Source organism: Plecotus auritus (assembly GCF_963455305.1).
Source record: "Plecotus auritus genome assembly, chromosome: 1".
NCBI classification, from domain to species: Eukaryota; Metazoa; Chordata; class Mammalia; order Chiroptera; family Vespertilionidae; genus Plecotus; species Plecotus auritus.
Genome location: NC_137770.1, coordinates 41,814,678 through 41,837,373, shown reverse-complemented (window position 1 = coordinate 41,837,373; position 22,696 = coordinate 41,814,678). Strand labels below are relative to the sequence as shown.

At 38.4% G+C, this 22,696-nt stretch overlaps 1 protein-coding gene across 4 annotated transcripts in view; it reads left to right on the top strand.

Annotated features, from left to right (window-relative positions):
• The window catches only part of FBXO34 (F-box protein 34), an 89,965-nt gene that overhangs the window by 40,863 nt on the left and 26,406 nt on the right, over nucleotides 1-22,696 (top strand). Inside the window, exon 1 of one of the 4 annotated variants that reach the window (XM_080643241.1) lies at nucleotides 11,651-11,668. The exons of the other annotated variants lie outside the window; for them this stretch is intronic. The gene's annotated coding sequence lies outside the window, so the exon portion shown is untranslated. Of the gene's footprint in view, nucleotides 1-11,650; nucleotides 11,669-22,696 lie in introns of those variants that run through there. 4 annotated transcript variants of the gene reach the window in all.

Sequence of the window (22,696 nt, the reverse complement as noted above, 5' to 3'; positions counted from 1 at the left end):
AGAAACCATTGCCTAATCCAAGATCATGAAGATTTTGCCTACATTTCTTCTAAGAGTTTTATAGTTCTTCTTCTTATTTAACTATTTTTGTCTTCTCTGTAAAAATGTCAGCACTATATCAAGCTGGTCAAGGGCATGTACCTGGGTTTCAGGTTCGATCCCCAGCCCCAGATGGGGCATGAGCAGGAGGCAAACAATCTATGTGTGTCTCTCACATTGATGTTTGTCTGTCTGTCTCCCTCTCTTCCCTGCCCTCTCCTTTCCACTCTCTCTTAAAAAAAAAAAAAATCAATGAAAAAATACCTCAAGCGAGGATTAACAACAACAAAACAATCAGTGGTTGAACATTGACTCATGAACCAGGAGGTGGAGGTTCAATTCCTGGGTTGTGGGCTCAATCCCCAGTAGGGAGAGTGCAGTAGGCAGGCAGTCAATGATACTTTCTCATTATTGATGTTTCTATCTCTCTCCCTTCCTCTTTCTGAAATCAATTAAAAAAACATATTTAAAAAATATGAGAAATATCATAATCTAGTGTAGTGCTTTAACTAAATGTAAATACATTGCTAGATGTACTTAAAAAAGAATCATGGTAGAAAATTCTTAGGGTTAAACTAAATCATGGAGGGATGTACTACCTCATTTAGCATTTTAAAAAATAATCTGGGTTTAAAACAGCCTCAGTAATGGGTGTTTATTAGAAATGTATATGTAATTGTATGTATTAAACAAATTTAGGATTTTACATCAGAAAATAAATCAAGCAATCTGATACCTTGTAAGGATACCCAAGGGAAAGAATAGTATTTGGATTTATTGCTTAGTTACAATGACATATGTTTACTGCTAAAGTGATGAAATTGTTTAATCTGAGTTAATGTATGTCTCAATCCTAATGAAATTGGCTCTAGGTCTATATTTATGCTTGTGATTTTAGCTTTTACTATGGTAACCTCTCATTTTGTCATTAAAAACTTTTTAAAAAATCTGCCAGCATTGAGTGCTGTATTTTTTATTTTAAGAACAGCAGATTATCTCTAACATTTGAAACACCAGCCCCCTGTATCATTAACACCGTCACTGTCATTCTCATCCATGAAAATATCCTTCAGAATGTATAAATTTGGGTACTCAGTTGACATAATATTAAGTCATTTTTGAGGGGATACAATCTTTGAATGAATTCTTCTCTATTTCTGTATTCCTATACTTACCACTTAATTTTATTATGAACTTGAATAATTTTGTTTTTGTATGATTTTTTTTTTCTGTGATCATAGCAGTCAGTTAATTGCAAAGCAAAAGCAACAAAACAAAATACCCCAAATTGCTCTTTCCACAAATATCAAGAGACAGAGCTCCTGCACTTCAAAGTAGTGAAGGTGAGGTGTGGGTTTGATTGAAATGAATCATTTATTAGTCTTCTATGTTCTGTTTAATCAAGCTCTTTTCTTCTTTTGACCTTTAAGTTGGTTCCAAATACATAATATAGATTGGATTTTCTCATATTTTCTTATTTTGTTTTAAAAATAATTGCCTCCCTCAGTATATAATTCAGAAAAGGTTTGCAGCATTCAACATGTTTTTCTTTATTATGTATGACCATATTCTTCCTATCCTCCTTACAATAAAATCACTCCACCCCACCCACCAAAAAAGAAAAGGGTTACATAGTCCATTTTTTAGAGTTGAAGAGGAAAATAGAAGCCAATATACAAAAACTAGCTTTGGGCAGTTTTTTGGAAATGCCATTTTGACACAAGATAAACCTCTGTTTTGCTTTTTGCAGTGCTTTGAACAAGTGCTAAACTTCTTGCATCATTGTCACCTAATCTGCCCAATAAGTTGGAAATTATGGCTACAGTCTTAAATAATGATAAATGATTTTGTCTAAAGTCACTGTAAGTAGCAAGTAATTTAGGTGGCCAACCCATTTTTCTAGGGTTGGAGCTCTGTGTAGGACTGGTTGGTTTTTCAAAATATTTTTATAAAGTCATTTTTTATCATTGTTTTAAAAAAATATTTTTTGAAAAATAGTTAAAATATTTTTTATGTACTTCATGATTTTTGGTGGAAATTATCATAAATGGTTTCTATTCTTAGAGCAAACTGGGGCAGTGGATGCTGAACCTATTGAAGAACTTAAAGACTCTTTGGGGTTCTATTAAAAATAGCCAATCTGAGAAGACACTCCCTTTCATTTCTGCTTGAGCAATAGATTTTCTCTCACATTCGCAGTGAACTAACCTAAGATATAAGTTCTCATTGCATCTGAAAAAAAAATGTTTAAAAAATGAGTCTGAAAGCAAGTTGTTGAAATTGTCTCATAATTTTTTTTACTGAATATCAATTCAGTAATGGAATTTCTCTAAGACCTGAACTTTATTTTCCATTTTTCTCCATTTACTACTAAGTGCTATATTTATTTATAAGTTTGCATTGCTGTGATTATAAAGCCATTTTTTATCATTGTTAAAGCTTTTTCATCCCCTCTCTGATTTTTGCCTTTAAGCCAGTCAACAAAGTTAGTAATATAGACTGAATGCATTGGATAAAATATTGACGTGCTACAAGGACAGATAAAATGCCACATTTTAAACCTGTGTGGTCTAGCAGTACAATAGCTGTAGTGTTTTATCAAATAAACTTTATATTTCAGCTGAAAAACCTACTTAAATATGTGGGCATTTGTATAGTTTATAGTTCTCTTTCCCTAATCATTTAAAAGACAAAATCTATATATATAAAAGCCTAATATGCAAAGTGTCCCCTCAGGAGTTCGACCAACTGGGCTTCTATTGCTTGCTATGACATGTGCTGACCACCAGGGGAAGGCGTGGAATGCAGGAAAGCCCCAGGTGGCAGCCGGCAGCCAGGGTAGGAAGGCCCTGGCCAACAGCTAGCAGCCGCTAGGGGCCCTACCCATGCACGAATTTCGTGCACTGGGCTTCTAGTAGAGTTATAATATGCTTGAGAGTAAGTCATAAAGTTGAATTATGTTATCAACATACTTTGAAAAACAACTGCTTAATGTTTTGGACTTCATTATGATCAGGGACCATAAAGGAGAATAATTTGTTTCTTCAGGAATAAGAGCAGTAGAATACCCACAACAAACCAAGCATTAATCTTTATGGTGTTACTTGTTGCCTTTATTCAATTTTCACCTTTATTAAATGTTTGTGAAATACTTGGTTTTTCTCTAGAGTTGCAGCGCCAGTATTTAAAGGTTTTCACATAGTTGTTTCTACACAGCATCCTTTTGAAAATTACATGTTGTCAAATCTAGTATCCAGTGCATATATTTTAAGTTTACAGAATATACAAGGAGATAATAAGCATCTTTGTGCTTTAAAACAGGCCATATTTAGGTTTTAGCAAATGGAACCTTTCTTGTCTAGTGCTTTTCAAATAGTAAAAATTTGTATTGTGTTAAGGAGGAAGAGAATTTAGCATTTACATTAGGATAATTTTTTCCTATATCCTATTAGCTAATTCCAAGATTGTTTAATATGGTATCCACCCATTTCATTTGGCTGCAACCTTTGCTCTCATGAAAGTAAGACTGATTGTTCTGAATTGCTGTGTGTATGTGCTTTGGCACAGTATGAAGGTGCCCTTAATAACATTACCATTGTCTTTAAAATAGCTTGCAGTTATAACTACAAATAAAGGGTGTGACAGGAGGGCATGACAGATAATGGTTCTTTTTTTCCACCGCTTGTGTTTAAAAGATCTCTTTGTACTACGAGTCTTTTGTGTTCCCCACAGGACCTACTGTATTTTATGTATATTGTTCCTAGTCAACTAATACGTTTGCGTATTTGTCACTATCACATCACTTTGACATGTCTACAGTTGACCCCTTTCATTTTTTTTTTTCATGGAGGCAAGCAAAACAAAGTATGTGGGGAAAAGTTGAGTAGCTTTGCCTCTATTGGCATTTTTTCCCACTTGCATGTTTTAATACTTATGTGCTTAAATTATTTGTATGACTCTTGTCCTCCAAACATTTGTTTACTTCGGTCTGGTTTAGATATTTGGGAATGGCCTTTGGTTTTAAATCCCTTCCCTTTTTTAGTGCACAGTAGTAATACTTTACTGCGTGATTTCTTTTAAACAAGGAGTTTCTATAGAAAAAACTTGCTGGCTATTTAATGGCTCTGTTTTAGATTGCTCAGAGATTCTGTACTGACAATGAGGGAAGAATATTATTTGGGCCATACTTTATTCTATTTTAAATAACTATCAAGTGATGTAAGAAGAGGAAGTAAATACTCACAATGCAGAAATCAGAAAAGCTTCCTTATTGCTTTGTGAGATTATCTTTGAGTCATGTATTCCTCATCAACCTCTTTAAGAGAAGGGGACTGATAATGATCTTCATGGCATTTTACTGATTCAGAAATGGAGGATCAGAGAAAACAAGCATTTTGCCTAGAATTGCAAGCACATAGCTTGTAACAGACTGACTAAAGCCAATACTTTTTGTTCTAAACGAGTAATTTTCCACTTGAAGTGGCTTATTCTAGGGTCAGTTTGTACTTTGGGAAGAACCACTTGATAGCATAAAATATTTAATCCTATCTAATAAAGAGGGAATGTGCTAATTGACCCTCATGCCATCACAAAGATGGTGGCACCCACAGCTAATGAGGGAATATGCTAATTGCTGCCATGCCCTCAAAGATGGCGGTGCCCAGTCCCCTCAGCCCTGTCGGGGCGGCTGGTGTGTGGCACAGCTGGGCCCACCCCCAGGCAGATCCGGCCGCTCTGCACGCCTGCCTTCAGAGTCCCCCAGTCCCCTCAGCCCCTCAGCCGCCTAGGGCCAGCCTGAGGCTAAGGCAAGCCTTGGATGCGGCTGCCCAGCCACCCAGGGCTGCCTGAGGTTCAGGTAACCAGGGTTGGACAAGGCTTGCATTGCCAGCAGTGGCAGCAACAGAGGTGTGTGATGGGTGTCGCCTTCCCCTGATCGCCAGGTCGCCTCCCACCCCTGAGGGCTCCCGGACTGTGAGAGGGAGCAGGCCAGGCTGAGGGACCCCCGCTCCAGTGCATGAGTTTTCATGCACTGGGCCTCTAGTGTATTAAATAAATCAGAATTTGATGATATTTAAAGTATAAATAGAATAAGAATAACTTGTCTTTAATTTCTCAGGGAATTAATTGATAATAGTCTTACCTTTAAAGATACTGCTCTAATACCTTAACATGGATTTTTTAAATTTTACTTTCACATTAAGGTTCTTCCATAATTGGGTTATTATCTTCATTTTACAGATGATGAAATTGAAGTGGAAGCTCGAAGTGTTAACTATTGTTAGTTGTGAGATCCGGGTTTTCAGAAGAAAACAGTGGTTTACTGTAAATTAGTTCAGAAGAACCAAATGATTTAGAATCAAGATACTTCAGGCAAACAGCATCATCAATTCCTCCTTAGTTTTCTTATCTTTAAAATGAAGAGGTTGAACCAAGTGATTTCTAAATGCCTCTTTACATGTTCCAAAGTGGTAATGCTTAAAAAGCTTCAGGGGTCCATGAACTTAAATGAAAAAATATTAGATACTTGTTTTCACTTTGAAATTTATCATTTTCTGCAAATCAGCTGTCCCTGGGACTTTATCATTATTTGAAATCACAAATATTTTTATATCACATAGCAGTTGTTGCCGATGTTTTGAAAATACCATTTATGTTGGTCACAATTTGGAAATTATGGTAGTTAATAGACTTGTTATTAGAACTTTATATATTAAAGAAATAAGTGTATTTAATATAACTTTAAAAATATTTGACAATTATATTTTAATGTAATTGGTTTTCTTTGTGCGTGGGTATCTGCTTTAAAAATATTCTGAGAAAGAGACTGTATATAGTCTTCATATACTGCCAAAGGAGGTTATGGTATAAAAAGGTAAAATACCCTTGAGCAGTAACTACAAAATGGCCCAAGGTGATTCTAGTTGATGTGAAAGAACTTTCGGGACACTTGGGGTTGGTGTGGAGCTGTGTGTGGATTGAGGAGTTGCCTCTATATCCCTCTCTCTCAGGTTTCCAGTATGATGGACTTTGATTACGTGGCTTTCCACTAATACTGAGCAAGCTCAGTAGAAGCCAATTAGTGATGATAGAAATAGATTTATGATCACCTCTATTTTGCATATCCTTTTTGAAAGAATTAAGTTTCTAAGTAGTTGTTTTATTTGAGGGATATAGGGAAGACCCTCTTATTTAAGGTTATCTGCTGTTGATTTTCTAAGCAGGAGGACTAGCTTGCCAGGAACAAAAATTATACACACACACACACACACACACACACACACACACACACACTACAAAATATTTCTGAAACAGAAGATCAGTTGGAAGGCTATATTATCTTAAAAATATTAGGGCAGTTGCTGCTGCTGCTGTTGTTGTGTATGTGTGTGTGTGTTTGCCTTTATTCCTTTTTGCTTGCTGGGTTCTTGGGTTCTTAATATCTAATATGTGTACTAATTGAGTATGAGGAAAGAAATACTATAGTAACAAATTCTTCATATTAGTGAGAAGTAGGAGTATACACAGAACTCATAGCTTAATTGGAACACAAAGACTGCTGGAGTCCTGGTCCAGCCCTGAGTCTGTTATTCCATTTGTAATGCATTTATCTTTGGGTAGGGAGGGATTTGCATTCCCCAAGTTACAATGAGTTTCCAGATCGTTATCAGTTAGTATTAGGAGTGACTGTTTTTAGTAGTGATAATGAGGTAGCTATTCCCAGGAGGAGATTTAGTCACTGGCAGAATTGTCAGAACCCTGAAATAGTTTGGGAAAGCTCAGGATGGAAAAAGCAAGCTGTTTCAAAAACAAAACAAAAAACTCAGGCTGCTTTTTTTGGGGGAGGATGAGATATGGGATGGATGGAGATGGCAAGAAACCAGAAGAACTTCCGTGAAGTCTGCAAGCTATGTAGAAGCCGGAAGAGATTAGTATTATTTACCTAAAGCGCTCTAGTGTGAACATGAAGTTTTGAGTGTGGTAAGATTAAATTGGTTAGCAGCCACTAATCTGGAGGTATGTTCTCTATGCCAAAAGGATATTTCACTGGTATTAGGTGCGTGTATGAGGAGTGTTCATGATCAAACAGGCCAAATTACCATGCTGGAATTCACTAATAATGAAGACAAAATCATCTTTGCCATGACTAAGCAGAGTGAAGATGAGAAATGTAGATCATGCCTTTATGTATGTCTGTCCCATCTCATCTCAATTTTAAGTGCAAAAGGAATCTTTAAGATTAGGGTTTCTTAAGATTAGGGTTTCTTCATGGCTGCCTGTTTGCCTGCCTGCCAATATAGCAAGCTGTAAAACTTTGTTTAGTTTTCCTTAAATTCAGAAATGATTCTGTACCAAATCCAAAGAAATCAAATTGATATTAGAGAGAGAGGAAGGGAGAAAGAGAGAGAGAGAAACATTCATCGGTTGTCTCTTGCACGCACCCTGACTGGGGACTGAACCCGCAGCCTGGGCATGTGCCCTGACCAGGAATTGAACCCATGCCCTTTTGTGCATGGGACTACACTCCAACTGACTGAGCCATACCGGCCAGGGCTCAAATCACTCGTGAGGGAATAAGTGAAAATATGTGTTAGTAAATACCATGGTTGGACTACATCTCTCTGCAGACTGGCTCAGTTCTCTGTGCGTACATTCCTCTTAACCATCCTATGGTGACCATCAGCATCATCCAATCTGGAGGTGAACAAGGATATGACATTTATTTATCTGAACATTTTTGTAAACTTTGACCATAACTACTTTTCTAGCTAGGTAAGAGTCAATGTGAGAGCTATTTAAAGACAGAATAAAAACAAATTCTACACAATTGTGTTAAAATAATATATTGCACATTGCAGTTTATATACACTGAGTGGCCAGATTATTACGATCTCTGAATGCATAATAATCTGGCCGCTCAGTGTATTTGTATCTCAAATGGGTACCAAAACTATTCTAGACTTTTGCTGGAGATCAACCACCTATTTGCCCTGAGCTTTCCATCAGCCAGTGCAGTGGTCAGCAAACTCATTAGTCAACAGAGCCAAATATCAACAGTACAACGATTGAAATTTCTTTTGAGAGCCAAATTTTTTAAAGTTAAACTTCTTCTAATGCCACTTCTTCAAAATAGACTCGCCCAGGCCGTGGTATTTTGTGGAAGAGCCACACTCAAGGGGCCAAAGAGCTGCATGTGGCTCGCGAGCCACAGTTTGCCGACCACGGAGCCAGTGCAAAGGGGAAAACTGATCAGGTGCACGATTTATAGTATCGTTGATATCAAATAAATGAGGTACTCAAGAGAAGTACACCGAGTGGCCAGATTATTATGTGTTCAGAGATCATAATAATCTGGCCACTCAGTGTATACTGAAGGATTTTAATATAGTGTTGGGAATCATAAAGGTATGAAAGAAATTGAAGTTGTTGCTCCCTTAAAGGAACATTGTAGAGTTTATTGTGTTTATTTATTAGATTTTCTTACGGGGTTAAATGGAAAGTCTTGCTGATATAAGAAAAGTCTAAACCTGTAGAAAATTTTTGTAAGAATTTATTTGAGCCAAACTGACCCTGTGCCTGGAAGCAAGATCTCAGCATACTGAGAGTTTGCAGCATCTTTTATGCAACTTTTATCTACCTTCATCTTGAGGGTAGTTACTTTGAAAAAGGCATTTCAGAGGTTCGTTAACCTAATTGTACAGAAATAATGGACAGGGCTTGCTTAAGGTAAAGATATAAACCTTTTACTAGAGAAGGTATATTCCTGCACCCACCATGACCTGCCCAGATAGGAACTGATGATCAGATTGCCCTGTGATGTTGAGCCCATTTTTCATCCACAGTCTCTATATACTAATTTGAAAGAATGTAGGCTAGCAGAAGGAAACCCAGTGTGACATTTTGTTCTAAACTGCTGAGGGAACTCCTGGAGGGTAAGCCACGGCCTTTTCCTGAGCTGGGTCAGAGTTGGTATCATATGACGTAAGAGAATTCCTAAATAATAGTTGGAGTTACAGATAATTTTGAATATCAGATAGTAGTAAGATGATTGATTAGTAGGAAAATGAGGAAGCAATAAATATGTGCTGAAGAAAAATTGGAAAATACAATAAATGAACAAATTTATTGGGAATGTGTGTAATCTGAAAAAGGAATCATGAACTAGAACATTCTGAACTTTTTCTGCTAGTTTTTATTTTTTAATGTTTTTATTTATTTTTTAGACGGAAGGGAGAGGGATAGAAACATCAGTGATGAGAGGGAATCACTGATTGGCTGCTTCCTGCATGCTCCCCCCGCCCCGCCCCCAACAGGGATGGAGCCCACAACCTAGCCATGTGCCCTGACCGGGAATTGAACCAGTGACCCCTTGGTTCATGGGTCCACACTCAACTAACTACTGGGCAACACCGGCTGGGCTTATTCTGTATTTGTTACCAAAGTGTTGAATGTGCATAATTTAAAGATTCAGTAGCTCTATAAGACTTGTTTTGAAAGGCAACAGTTTTCCCACTTCATCCCCCACTTTCCCTCCCTAGGTGTGAACACTAATTTCTTACAGCTGATTCTTTTTTGCATTTATCTCTGTTTTTGTAGGGGAGGAAGATTATTTTTTTTCCTACTACCTTTCTGGGTTCTCCAGCTGGTGCCCTATAAATTGGACAGACAAAAGATGGATTAACATACAAATTTAATGAAACTTTTATTTGACATGGGAACCTTTATAAGGAAATGAATACCTGAAGAAGCGGTAATGGCTGAGCATTTTTATGCTAGATTCTGTGAAGAGTGAAAGGGCATGTAAAATTGTGATAGGACAAGAGAGTATGAGTGAGGAGTAGTGAATTGGGAAACATAGCAAAACCAGTTCCTTTTAATTTTTCTGTGTCCCTCCATCTTCAGAGATAAGGATGCTCCTTTCCTGTGAGTATAGGTAGGGCACTTCTCACTTGAGGGTCTTAGGACCTGCTTCAGGGGAGAAGGAAGGGTCAGAGTCCTTCCTTTCTCAAATTTCTTCAGCTTAAAATATTCAATATGCCAAGGCATCATACTTTGGGGTAGCAAGTTCTGAACACTGTCATTTTTAACAGCATTTTTGTATTCTGATTTCTTGATTTCTCAGCTTCAGGTCTTATCCTTTGATTTCCCATTATGGCAGGTGAGAATTTAGGCTTTTTCCCACATCCCCAAGTACCCTTTTTGTTCTACTATCCCAGTGTAGGTGTTTATAACTTGGCTTAAATCGGTATTCATTGTATACACAGTTAAGACTGAAAGTGCTATTTATAGTTAAGCCATGTAGTAATCTGTGAACACTTCTATACAACTTTTGTATTTTCCTGAATTTTATATATATATATTTTTGTTGTTGTTTAACTTCTCACTAATTCAGCAGATCCTTGAATAAAGTCGTTTCCTTCAACTTCATTTCATTCAACATCATCCTATCTAATAAAAGAGTAATATGCAAATTAACTATCACTCCACGACAAAATGGCGGCGCCCATAGACACGATGGTGGCGCCCAGTCCTCTCAGGCCCGCTGGAGTCCTCCAGTCCCAGGGAGGGCTGCCACTGAGAGCAAGCAGCGTGCGGCCCAGGCTGTCGGCCTGGGAGGCGCCCGCGCACCCCCGGCGTGATCTCCCAGCCGCGGCCTGGGCCATCAGCCTTAGAGGCGCCCACACCCCCCGGTGCGATCCGCTCCCAGCCGTGGCCCGGGCCGTTGGTCTGGAAGGCGCCCGTGTCCCCTCCTGCCTCCCCCCTCCCCTTCCCCCCCAGCAATCAGCTCCCATCTGCAGCCGTGGGGTGTAGGCCTGGGAGGCAGCCGCCCCCCGCCCCCACCAGAGCTATCCCTCTCAGCAGCAGCCTGGGGTGTCAGCCTCCAAAGGGCCTGTGCCCCCATGGAGTGATCCCCCACACACCTATAGCCTTGGAACTTCCCTTGCCCCTAGCCAAGTGATTGGAAATGGGGGGTGATATCTGGGGGATGCTGCCCAGCAAACCTCTCCCATTGGGTAGAAACTTCTGACCAGGTTAGGGAGGTAAATGGGTTTTGTTTAAAATCTTTAGAAACCGCAAAGGAAATGTCTGAGGTAGGGTTTCACATCGGAAGTAACTTACAACTAATTTCTGAAGGCAAACGGGGACATTGCAGTTACATTACTGGAGAGTACCCTGAGGTCTGGAGGTTGGCTCTGCAAGGGCGGTGGTGGGTGCTCCCACCCTGGTTCCTCGGCACCTTGGGCAGGGCTTGAGCCCACCCAGGAAGGCCTTTTCCCCTATAGTTTTCACCAAGGCAGGGAGGTTTTGTAGACATGAATAAGAAGTGCCCACACACAAGTCCTGAAGATGCCGGGGCCGGCAGAAATGACAAACCGGGAAAAGAACAAAACCAGAAACACCACGGATCCCAACATAGATCATCTTTTTCTTCAGATGACGGTGTGTTTCCCTCTTCTTCGTCTTCTGGAAGCAAGACAGATTCAAGTACTGACGATTCTACCAATGGAAAAGTTAAGAGAAAGAGAGGACATAAAAGGAGAAAAGAAAGAAAGGGCAAAAGATGAAACATCAAGAAAAAGAAAGAGAAGGAAAAAAGGAAGAAACAACCACATGATATCACCTTTCCAAGGTCTCATGAAATTCCTGTTTAAGGAGTTTATTTTATGACACTTTTAGTTTGGGTTTACATTTTTACTGGTTTGTCGAGACCATGGCAGGTACACTGTCCAATATGTTAAGAAAAAACCCTATCTAATAAAGAGGGAATATGCAGGGGAGGGCATTTGGGGGTGACCGGGCTGTCAGGGGAGGGCAGTTGGGGATGATCGGGCTGGCAGGGGAACAGTTAGGCATCGATCAGGCTGTCAGGGGAGTGGTTAGGGGGTGATCAGGCTGGCAGGCAGAAGCAGTTAGGGGCAATCAGGCAGGCAGGCGAGCAGTTGGGAGCCAGCAGTCCAGGATTGTGAAAGGGATGTCCGAGGGGTCCTAGATTGGAGAGGGTGCAGTTTGGGCTGAGGGACACCCTCCCCCCCCCCCAGTGCACGAATTTCGTGCACCAGGCCCCTAGTTCTGTTATAATGTTGATGAGGGGGGGGAATTATTTCCCGGCTGGGGCAACTGTCCATGTGGAGTTTACATGGTCTCTCCATGTCTGCATAGGTTTTCTCCAGGTACTCTGGTTTCCTCTCACATCCCGAAGAGGTACACATAAGGTGAACTGGAGTGTCTAAATTGTCACAGCATGAGTCAGTGTGGGTGAGTGTGAGTGTGCCCTGTTATAGAAGGGCATTCTGTCCAGGGTAGAGTCCCCACCTTGGGCCTTGAGCTGCCAGATGGGCTCCTGCCACCTGATTATGTGACTTGTTTTTATTAATCTTTCTTAAATGTATGATAGCTCGCATTTTATTGTAATGTTTAGTATTAGAAGTGTTGTGGGTTTTTTGTTTGTTTGTTTGTTTTAGTATGTGTTTATTGATTTTGAGAGAGAGAGGAAGGGGGAGGGACAGGGATAGAGAGACAGAAACACCAATGAGAGAGAAGTATCTACTGGCCGTCTCCTGCAACTTAACTCTTTTTTATATCATTTAGCCCAGGGGTAGGGAAGAAACGGCCTGCATATAAAGCCCGAGAAATCATTTGGTCTGGCCCTGCCAGGGCAGTATGGGTGAGTTAATTAAATGTTTGACCAAATATAGCAGGCTAATTCTTAAGTTGATAATTTTGTATGGTCCGTGAATGATACTATAAATATCCAAATGGCCCTTGGCCTAATAAAGGTTCCCCACTTCTGATTTAGCTTATGGTAAATTGGTTTCCTTATACATTGTTTAGCAATTTCTGAGAAGCTATTTATGATGTTAAGAGTGGACATGCTATACAGTTCAAATAGTAACTTGTCCAAATTTCCTTTCAGGAAGTTCTGACACTTCAGGCCTTCTATTAGCGCCTTGTATTCCTGAAGATGTGCTCCCATCTTGACTGGTTGCCCATTGTTTTTATCCACAGCACTTATCCTGGAACTGCCCTTCACCAGCATCTTGGGAAAATTCTTTGCCTCTTTGTGTTGGATTTCTTGTTTCTAGATCTTATATTTTCCTGTTTCTCAGTTTACCCTTTTATTTTAGTAGAATATATTCTCTAGTGGGTGGCTGAGAAAGTTCATGGGAGTTAAACTTTTAGACCTTGAATGGATGAAAATTCCATATTCTGTGCTTACTGTTGATTGATTGATTGGTTGGGTGTAGAAATCTAGCTTGAAATTTTTCCATTGGAATTTTAAAGGCATGGCTTCAGTGTTTTCTAGTTTTCCTCTGTGCTTACTTCATTGCTCTTGAAGCCCAAAGCCATTAGGTTCCTGATTATTTATGTGATCAATTTTTATCTTTGTTTCTTGGATATTTGAAATTCACAACAATATGCTTTAATGTGAGTTTGGTTTCATTCATTGTACTGAGTACTTGATGAACCCTTTTAATCTAGGAACTATTTTGTTGATGATTTTCTCTGCTCCTTTTTTCTTTTTTTCCCTTCTTAGTTTTCTCTTGAACTTCCTGGACTGATCTTCCAATGTTCTTATGCTAGTCTATTGAATGTTTCATTTCTGCTTTACATTTTTAAAAATAGTTTATTGTTTTGTTTTTGTTTTTTAGAGAGGAAGGGGGAAAGAGAGAGAGAAACATCAATGTGAGAGTGCCTCCTGCATGCCCCCTATAGGGGATTGAGCCTGCAACTTGGGCATATGCCTTTGACTTGGTGCATAGGAGGATGCCCAGCCAACTGAGCCACACTGGCCAGGGTTCTGCTTTACATTTTTAATTACCAGGAAAGCATGCCTGTGCTCATTTTTACTTTCTGATGCTCTTTCTAATATATATATATATATATATATATATATATATATATATATATATATATACATACATACATTTACATATACATATACATATACATATACATATACATATATATATTTTAGCGTAGTGTTCTTGCTTCATGTTTGTAGTATTTTATGTTTCTGAAAACATTAATGTGTGTTTTTCCCCAGAGTTTTTCTGCCTGCATAGTCTTTATCAGAACTAGTTACATAATTTTCAGGGCCTAGTACAGAGTGAGAATGTGGGGCTTCTATTTCAACATTTATTAAAGAATTCCAACACTACAGCCGCAGTGTTAACTCTAACATGGAGCTCTCTTAAGTGCACAGTACTACATGACTGCCCAGGTCAGCTTAGGAAGCTAACCCTGCTCTCTCTTCCAACTTGCTTTTTCCGTTTTTATCACTGTCTTGTATACTAAAGATGTCTAACAATTCTTGGCCATTTGCTAATATTTAAAAGTGAGATTCCGAAATGCTGATTTGAAACTCTGAAAATGCAAGTAGGGCTTATCAAGTGTGAGCTACACTTATCAAGTGTAAGATGACCTGGCTGGACAAATTTAGTTAGGGAATTTGTCAGTATTTTTATCTTTTTCCCCTTAGACTAATCACTGATCAAGTTCCCCAGAGAAGTCTCTTCTAATCTTCTCTGCTTGGAAGTGAAGCCTTTTGGGAAGAGTATTGATAGAAGAGGCTGGGGTCAGGTGGCTTGTACTGGTACATCTGAGCCAATTGTTAAATTTTCAGGAACTTTGTGAGCCACTTGCTAAATTCAGTAACCATTAAAAGTTATACAAACGTATAATTAAATGTTATATTAAAAATCAAGGTGTAATAAATACTAATAACTTACCACTTCCTAGTTATTTTATTTTGGATGCTCTTGAGATTATTTACATTTCTCTATATGGAGGAAATACTACATAGTAATAGGCTACTGTGCATTTTTTCTGAACTCTGCATTCAGTGACATCATTTGGTAGCTTGAAGCAGCCAAGAAAAGAGTATTTATACCACAAGAATCAGCAATTATAAATAACTACCCTTGTCTGCCCCTCTGGAAGTTAAACATTTATTTATCAGCATACTGTGGACTCAGATCTTACTGTGCTTTTTTTTTTGTAATTAATTTATTTTTAATTAAATGTATTGGGGTGATGTCAGTTAATAAAATTATATAAGTTTTGTTGTATCGCAAATCAGCGAGCTAGACAAAACACCTTAATGAGCCAATTAGTTAGGAGTCATATTTATTGCACACAGGTTCAGAGCATATTACCTCTCTCAAATTCTGAACAAACACAGGAAGGAGTATTCCCTTTTTATATCCTTCCAGTTCTTTGTGTAAGTTATTTTTTTATTTTTTTTTTTTTAAAGAAGGTTAAGCAGACACACAGGAATTGTCCCTTTTTTTTTTTTAATATATTTTATTGATTTTTTTACAGAGAGGAAGGGAGAGGAATAGAGAGTTAGAAACATCGATGAGAGAGAAACATCGATCAGCTGCCTCCTGCACACCCCCTACTGGGGACGTGCCCGCAACCAAGGTACATGCCCTTGACCGGAATCGAACCTGGGACCTTTCAGTCCGCAGGCCGACGCTCTATCCACTGAGCCAAACCGGTTTCGGCTGTGTAAGTTATTTTTGCAGACAGCTTGTAACCTTGAGTATATATCATATCTAATAAACATCTGTCATATCTATACAGACAACTTGTAACCTTGAGTACATATCATGTCTATATAGACACCTGTAACGTTGGATACATAATGAACTGACACTTGGCATAAGAATATGGGTATTATTTATCAGTATCAGCATATCAGCCCCTTTAGATGGCTAGCTTGCAAGGTCAGACAGTTAGGTTTATCTTTTCTATTATTTAAGCTAAAAAACAAAGTTATTTTACAGAATAAGAGACTATCTAAAAATAACAGAGTAGTTCAAACAGCAGTTTTCCAAAGGAGGGACCACCATGCTTCAGTTTCAGGTATACAGTTCTGCAATACATCATCTGTATGTTGTGTTATGTATTTACCACCCCAAGTCAAGTCATCTTCAATCACCATTTATCCCCCCCTTTATCCTCTTTTGCCTTCACCTTACCTGGTGGTCTCTAGTCTAGATAACCCTCTGTTTTAACCCTCCTTAGATTACCTTCAGCTTTTGCAAGGATGAGGAAAGGACATTTGTCTGCCTGCCAGAGAAAGAGTGAGAGAGGGGATCTGGGAATTGCATTTCAGAAAGATTGTTAATCCTTCCCATTTTATCCCTGCTGAATCTTTTGGGGGAGTGTTCCCAGATGCTTACCTTAGGATTCAGTTTTTGGGGGTATTTGACTTCTTTACCTCTTGTCCATTTATTTTCCAGCTTTTGAAAATTTGTAGCTGTAATCTTAATTTCTCTTCATCCTTGTGGGTTTGTATCTTTAAAAAAAATCCCTTGGTGTTTAAGTCTACCATCCTTACTTAGAAGTCTGGAATATAATTCTTGAAAAAAATAGGTAAATAGCCTCAACAACTTAAGGGTGTTCTAAATAGGCTTAGCCAATCCCCTGTTGGTTTACAAGTCATATATAAGTGCAGTCAGGAAAAAATTCTACTGATTCTAGTACATTTTTCATCTTATAAAGGAGTAACCCTTTATATAAGCAGGTATTGAACGCATGACCCACTGTAGTTTTACATATGGATGTGTAGGCACATAAGCAAACACATAAAACAGTTTTAGGCCACATAGTTTGGTCTTGAGGACAATTGGAACAATAGTAGCTACTTGTACCAGATCTATAGCAATTCCAGTTGTCCATCAATGACTTGATCTGGTGACCTGTTCACCTTATCTTTTATGAAGCAGGACTAGTGCATCTTCCAATCTTGTGACTTTGTCTCTGCTCTTAACCTCTTCTGCTCAAATTCAGTGGCCCACCTCCATTAGATTGGGTTGTTTAGACTCTCATTATCCTTAATTTCACAACAGGCCACCTCATAGTCCACTACGTTTTCCTTTGAGAATTGATGGTTACCTTCTGATTAAGGCCGGAGTAGAAAGGTCATAGGATAACAAGGTGGCAACTTAAGTAGAAGAAATTGCTGTCTCTCAGAGGGGGATGTGGTCCCTTCAGACACTTAAGAAACTCCTGGATCCCTCAATTGAGTAATGTATGTATTTTACATACATTTTTATAAAAGATTTTTGTGATTGAAGACAATGAAATAGAAATACTGTAGATATTTGATCAAGTTCTATTTGACACTGTACATGTGAAATAGATGACAAGTTGAACCTTCTTGTTCAAAGTTGTAAAGATGATAATTATTTCTAAAGACCTAGTGTACAGGAATATTTAATTACTAAAGTAAACATTTCTACGAAAAGGGCTTCTGGCAACTCCTGCTTATTGCTCCTCTTTAACAGTCTCTCCTTCCCTCACCAACTTTTGTGTTTCAAGTAAAGGTGTCATCCTCTCCCCGCCCCCCCGCCCCCAACATACGCACACCCACACACATTTTATAGGGTGAAATCCAGATTAGACTCTTTGTATGTGCTAATGGCTGTTTGTTTTTGTTTGTTTGTTTTTTTAATCCTTTGTAATTTCTGCTGATCTCCTGCCTGGAAAGAAATGCTTTTTTTCAGGATATATGTGGGGGGTAGTTAGGCCAGGTTTTTTCCATATTGCTATATGCTCAGGAGCAATATTGTGTAGAGAGTCTGGAAAGATTTTTTTCTGGGTTTTGAACTTTATTCATAAAAAAATCTTTCAAGTACAACTATATTAAATCATCTTGCATCACATATTTAACAAATCACCTTACGTTTTTTAAAAAAAATTCAAAATTGGGACTATCTGGATATCTAAATCCTGTCACTGTCATGCTTGCCATAATCTCTTCCTCAGAAACTGACCTGCATTTACCCACACTATGCATTTGAAATGGGAGCTCTATAAATGAGGGGCCTTGCTGGCATGGTTTGTGGAGAATTAAGGTAGTGTTACGGTAGGGTTAAAAAAAAAAAGCCCACCCTGGCAGGTGACTGTCAAGGAGACAGTGAATGCCTGCTAGTTTGACCAGCAACCTCAGAGGAGCTCCTTTTCTCAGTCCTGGATGGTAAAGCAGTTAGCCCTAAGGTAGTGTATAGCCCTAAGGAGCTGCTGCCATGCCCCTCACATTTCTAAAATGCCCTAAACTAAATGATAGGGTGAATTTTTTGCCTAACTTATCAGCAGTTCCTTTTTTCTATCAAGGCAGTTAGGGGGCTTTTGTTTAAAAAAAAAGTTTTAAGGTGAGAAAGTTAAAAATTATATGTACAGTCATGGTCTTTATTACAACTTTTGTTAAAACTGGCTTACTGTTGAAATAGCAGATGGCTGTGATAAAATGGGAACGTGTGAACTGTGAAAAAGAAACGAATGCAGATGAAATCATAATTTTAGATATCTCTAATATGATTCACTAAAATGTTTTTCCTTTGGGTTAGCTATTAATACTGTGTGTTTTTATTCAGCTTTGACAAAGCCAAAGAATAAAAAAATGGACACAGAGCAAATGACCAAAGTGGCTTTGAAATTTACTCATTCAGAGGTTTTTGAGAAATGAACTTTTCAAAGTCAAAGAATCTTGAAAATACGACTAACTTGAAAGAGCAAGGCCGATATGGGTTTTTGCTGTTTCTATTCACTGAATTGACAAAAATGGATGATAACTCTCGAGAATACCTGGTCCTCTTGTAATAGAAGGATTATCAGAAGGGTACTATCCACAGATGCCTTAAAATTGCAAGAGCTTTAACATACATCCCCTCATACCCACTCCCTTAAAGAAAAAAAGAATAGGCGTCTTTCCTTACATCCCTTGAACCATTGCCTAAAGTAGGTATACGTGACCTTTTGCCAACACAACTTGGAGCATGTCTAACAGATCCCAGTGCTTAGCTCAGTGCCCGGCCCCAGTAGGCATTCAGCATTTGTTAAATGGAGAAATGGATCAATACCTGTTTCCAAACTGATGCCTCTCAAGTCCCTTCTCTGTAAAGGTGCTCCCAGGAATCTGTCAAAAATATGACCCAACCATACTACTTCCCTACTTCCCTTTAAAAATCCTTTAATGGTCCTCAGCTACTTAAAGTTCTGCCTCTCAGACATTTTTCTTCTAAATTAGTTTTTTATATTATAAAATTAACATATACTGTGGTCAGAAACTCAAACAACATTTAAAATAGATGCCAAAAAATATATATGCTCCTAACACTCCTTCCCAAATATTTAGTTTGCTGGGCATATACTGTATTGACTAGTCTCTCCCATTTACCTTTTAATTATGATATAAATCACATCCTCCTGTATAATAAAAGGCTAATATGCAAATCCACCAAACAGTAAAATGACTGGTCGCTATGATGTGCACTGACCACCAGGGGGCAGGCGCTCAATGCAGGAGCTGCCCCCGGTGGTCAGTTCACTTCCACAGGGGGAGCGCTGCTCAGCCAGAAGCTGGGCTCACTACTGGCAAGTGCAACAGTGGTGGGGCAGTAGAACATCCCTCAAGGGTTCCCGGACTGCGAGAGGGCACAGGCTGAGGCCCCTCCCCGCCCCGTTTGAATTTCGTGCACTGGGCCTCTAGTACCATAATATTCACCTTTTAAAAGTGTATAGTTTACTTGTGTTTAAAGGTTGTGCAACTATCACCCATAATTCTAGGACATTTTTATCACCCAAAAAGAAACTCCATACCCATTAGCAGTCATTCCTCTCTCTCCCCACTCGTCCTGTCCTGATTCCAGTCCCAGTCTACAATCCCATGTCTACCCCTCCCCACCCACATACACATTGGCCCTAGGCAACCACAAATCCACTTTCCTTTACGTCACTATAGGTTTGCCTGTTCTGAACGTTTTCCTACAGATGTAATCATAACAGTATGTGATCTTTTGTGTCTAGATTTTTTTTTTCTCTTAAGATGGTGTTTTCAAGGATCTATCCATATTGTATTGTATATCCATACTTCATTTCTTTTTATAGCTAAATAATAACTCATTGTATGTACATACCACAATTTATCCATTCACCCATTGGTGGATATCTGGTTTGTTTTCACCTTTTGGCTATTTTAAATAGTACTGTTATAAATTTTTGTGTACAAATATTTGAATAGCTGTTTTCAGTTCTTTTGGGTGTATACATTGGAGAAGAACTGTTGAGTCATGTGTTAATTCTGTTTAATGGTTTTTGTTTTATCTTTAATTTTCATCTTTTGTCTGGTAAATTTTTCTATTATATCAAATAATTTTGATTGTTTAACTTGAAAATCCCAGATAACATGTAGTTTGCAAATGATGACAGATTTTTGTTTCTTCCCTTTCAATATGTTAATTTTTTGTAATATGATCACTGGCATCTTTATTCTTGGCTCTAATTTAGTAATGTCTTCAATAGTTTGCAAGGAATTTTTTTAAAGAAATCAAGAGTACATGCTAAATATTTCTTTTTAAAAATTTGAGATATGCATCTTTTCTTTAAATTGTTAATATTTCAGGAGTATTGGGCTTGCACTACTGTTTGTCTTGTTTTTTTCCTAGTTACTTCAGTGGATTTTCTTCCCATCCAGACTGTTGGTCACACATACACAAAATCTGAAAACCAATCTAAGAACCGATGTTCTACACCTGTAATGAGTTCAGTGATGGTGTAGAGCTGGACATGTTAGAATATAGTCCAGCATGTTTATTTACTTCAGTCCTCTCATTCCCTTCTTTTTTCCCTGTAAGCTCAACAATTTAAACGCTTGCTATTCAGATTCAAGAAACACACTCCTTTAAATGTTTATAGATATATTCCATAATTGGTACTGCACCTCCCATCTTATTCCTGATAAAAATGAAAGCTTCAGTGAAGTAGCAAATTATCTTTGTTCATAGGGTGCTCATCACCATAGTAACAAGGAGCCAACTCATAACCTTGAATCGGGGCAAAATGCTCGTCCATTGCTTTTCTAAAGGACCTAACACAGTCCACATACCCTTTTATAGATTGGACAAACATGCCTGCAAAAGGTGTGTCTTAACATCCTCAGCATGCACACGATAAAGCTGAGATGGTTTGTAGAGGAAGTAAAATCCCCTGAGTTGAGGTTTCATCACATTACAGAGACTCCAAAACATATTCAGATGTTTTTTACTTTCTGCCTGAGGATAATCGAGTAGCTTCCTATTAAGACTCATTTAACAGTCCCCTTCCCCCCAAATCCACATTGAAGACAAATGGTCTGGGGAAGTAGAGAATTAAATGAGGCAAAGGTAAAAAGTGATTTTACATTTGGGTCAGATTACATAGGACCACAGGTAATCTTTGCTTTAAATAAATTGTGGTTACATTTTGAAGTGCTTTGTCTTAGATCTTGCTCTGAGAAAAGGTTGTTTGGAACCTAAATCTTAGAGATTTTCCTTAACAGTTGTGTTTAAAGCTAAGACCTGAGGAGATGGTTGGTGGAGAAAGAAATAGACCAGGATTTGAGATTTTTTGCCTGGAACATCTTCCCTGATTTTTGTAGGATGTCAAAAATAAGACTAAAATTTCAGGTAGCTAATAAAATATAGAGGGCTATCTAATTTTTAGTTTAGTAATAGAATTAAAGAGCTTAGGAAAGTCAAAGTATAATTCATTTTGGACTAGCCAAATAGTTTTCTTTATGGATAATGATGATTTAAAAAGCTAAATTTAATTCTTATCAGGAAAACAAGAGAGTTTGAGATGCAGGATAGAAAAATACCCAATAATACAAACTGGGGGCATTTTGATACTAATTAGAAATCTGAGACCTCCTTAAACAATCAGTATAATTTTTATTCAACAAATATTGTGTATTAAATATAGTGTTTTGGGCCCGGTAGATACAGCAATGAACAAAACATAGTCTTCTTCTAGAGCTATGCTCTAGCAGACAAAGATGCACCAACATGGATACATGTCAGGAGGCAGGGAGGCAGTGCTGCAGAGAATGTAAAGAAGGGAATAGGGAATTTGGGGAATGGGACTCCTTTAAGTGCGCAATCAAGGAGTGCCTCTATAAAACTATGACATTTGAGCAGAAATGTGGAAGAAAGTCAGAGTGACACAGGTAAGTATCTGGAGGAAGAAGCAAAGGAAACAGAAGAAAGTGTAAAGGCTCAGAGGTGAGATTGTGTTCTGTATGTTTGAGGAAGGTTAAGAAACCAGTCTCTTTGGAGCAGAGTAACTAGTAAGCAAAGGGAAGAATGACAGAAAATGAGAAATATAGGGGGCTCATCTTAGGAGAAACAAATGAGGGTGTGGCACAGAACTTCCCGTTTTTCTTAAAGGACTATTCTGGCTGCTGAATTTGAGAGTAGGCCATATTGGGAGCAAGAGTAGAATTGAGAGACTGGTAGGAGACTTAATGCCGGTGAGAAACAATAGTGGCTTAGAACAGAGTAGTAGTAGTGATGGTGGTAAATGGATTCTGAATATATTTTTTAAGGTAGAGCCAGTGGGATATAGTGATGTGCTTTGTGAGAGAAAAAAGGGGATCATGGAGGATTTAAGGTGTTTTTTTTGTTTGTTTGTTTTTTAGTAATTGGAAAAGTAGAGTTGTTGTTTATTAAAATGGGGAAGATTCTGGGAGAGCGGTGAGGCGAAGTGCACAAGGAATCAGGATTTTTATATTGGACATGTTGAGTTTGAGAGGCTCATTAAACATCAAAGTGGAAAGTTTGAATAGTCAATATTGCCAACCTTAAAAATCAAGCAGCCAGTTATTTTACCAGTA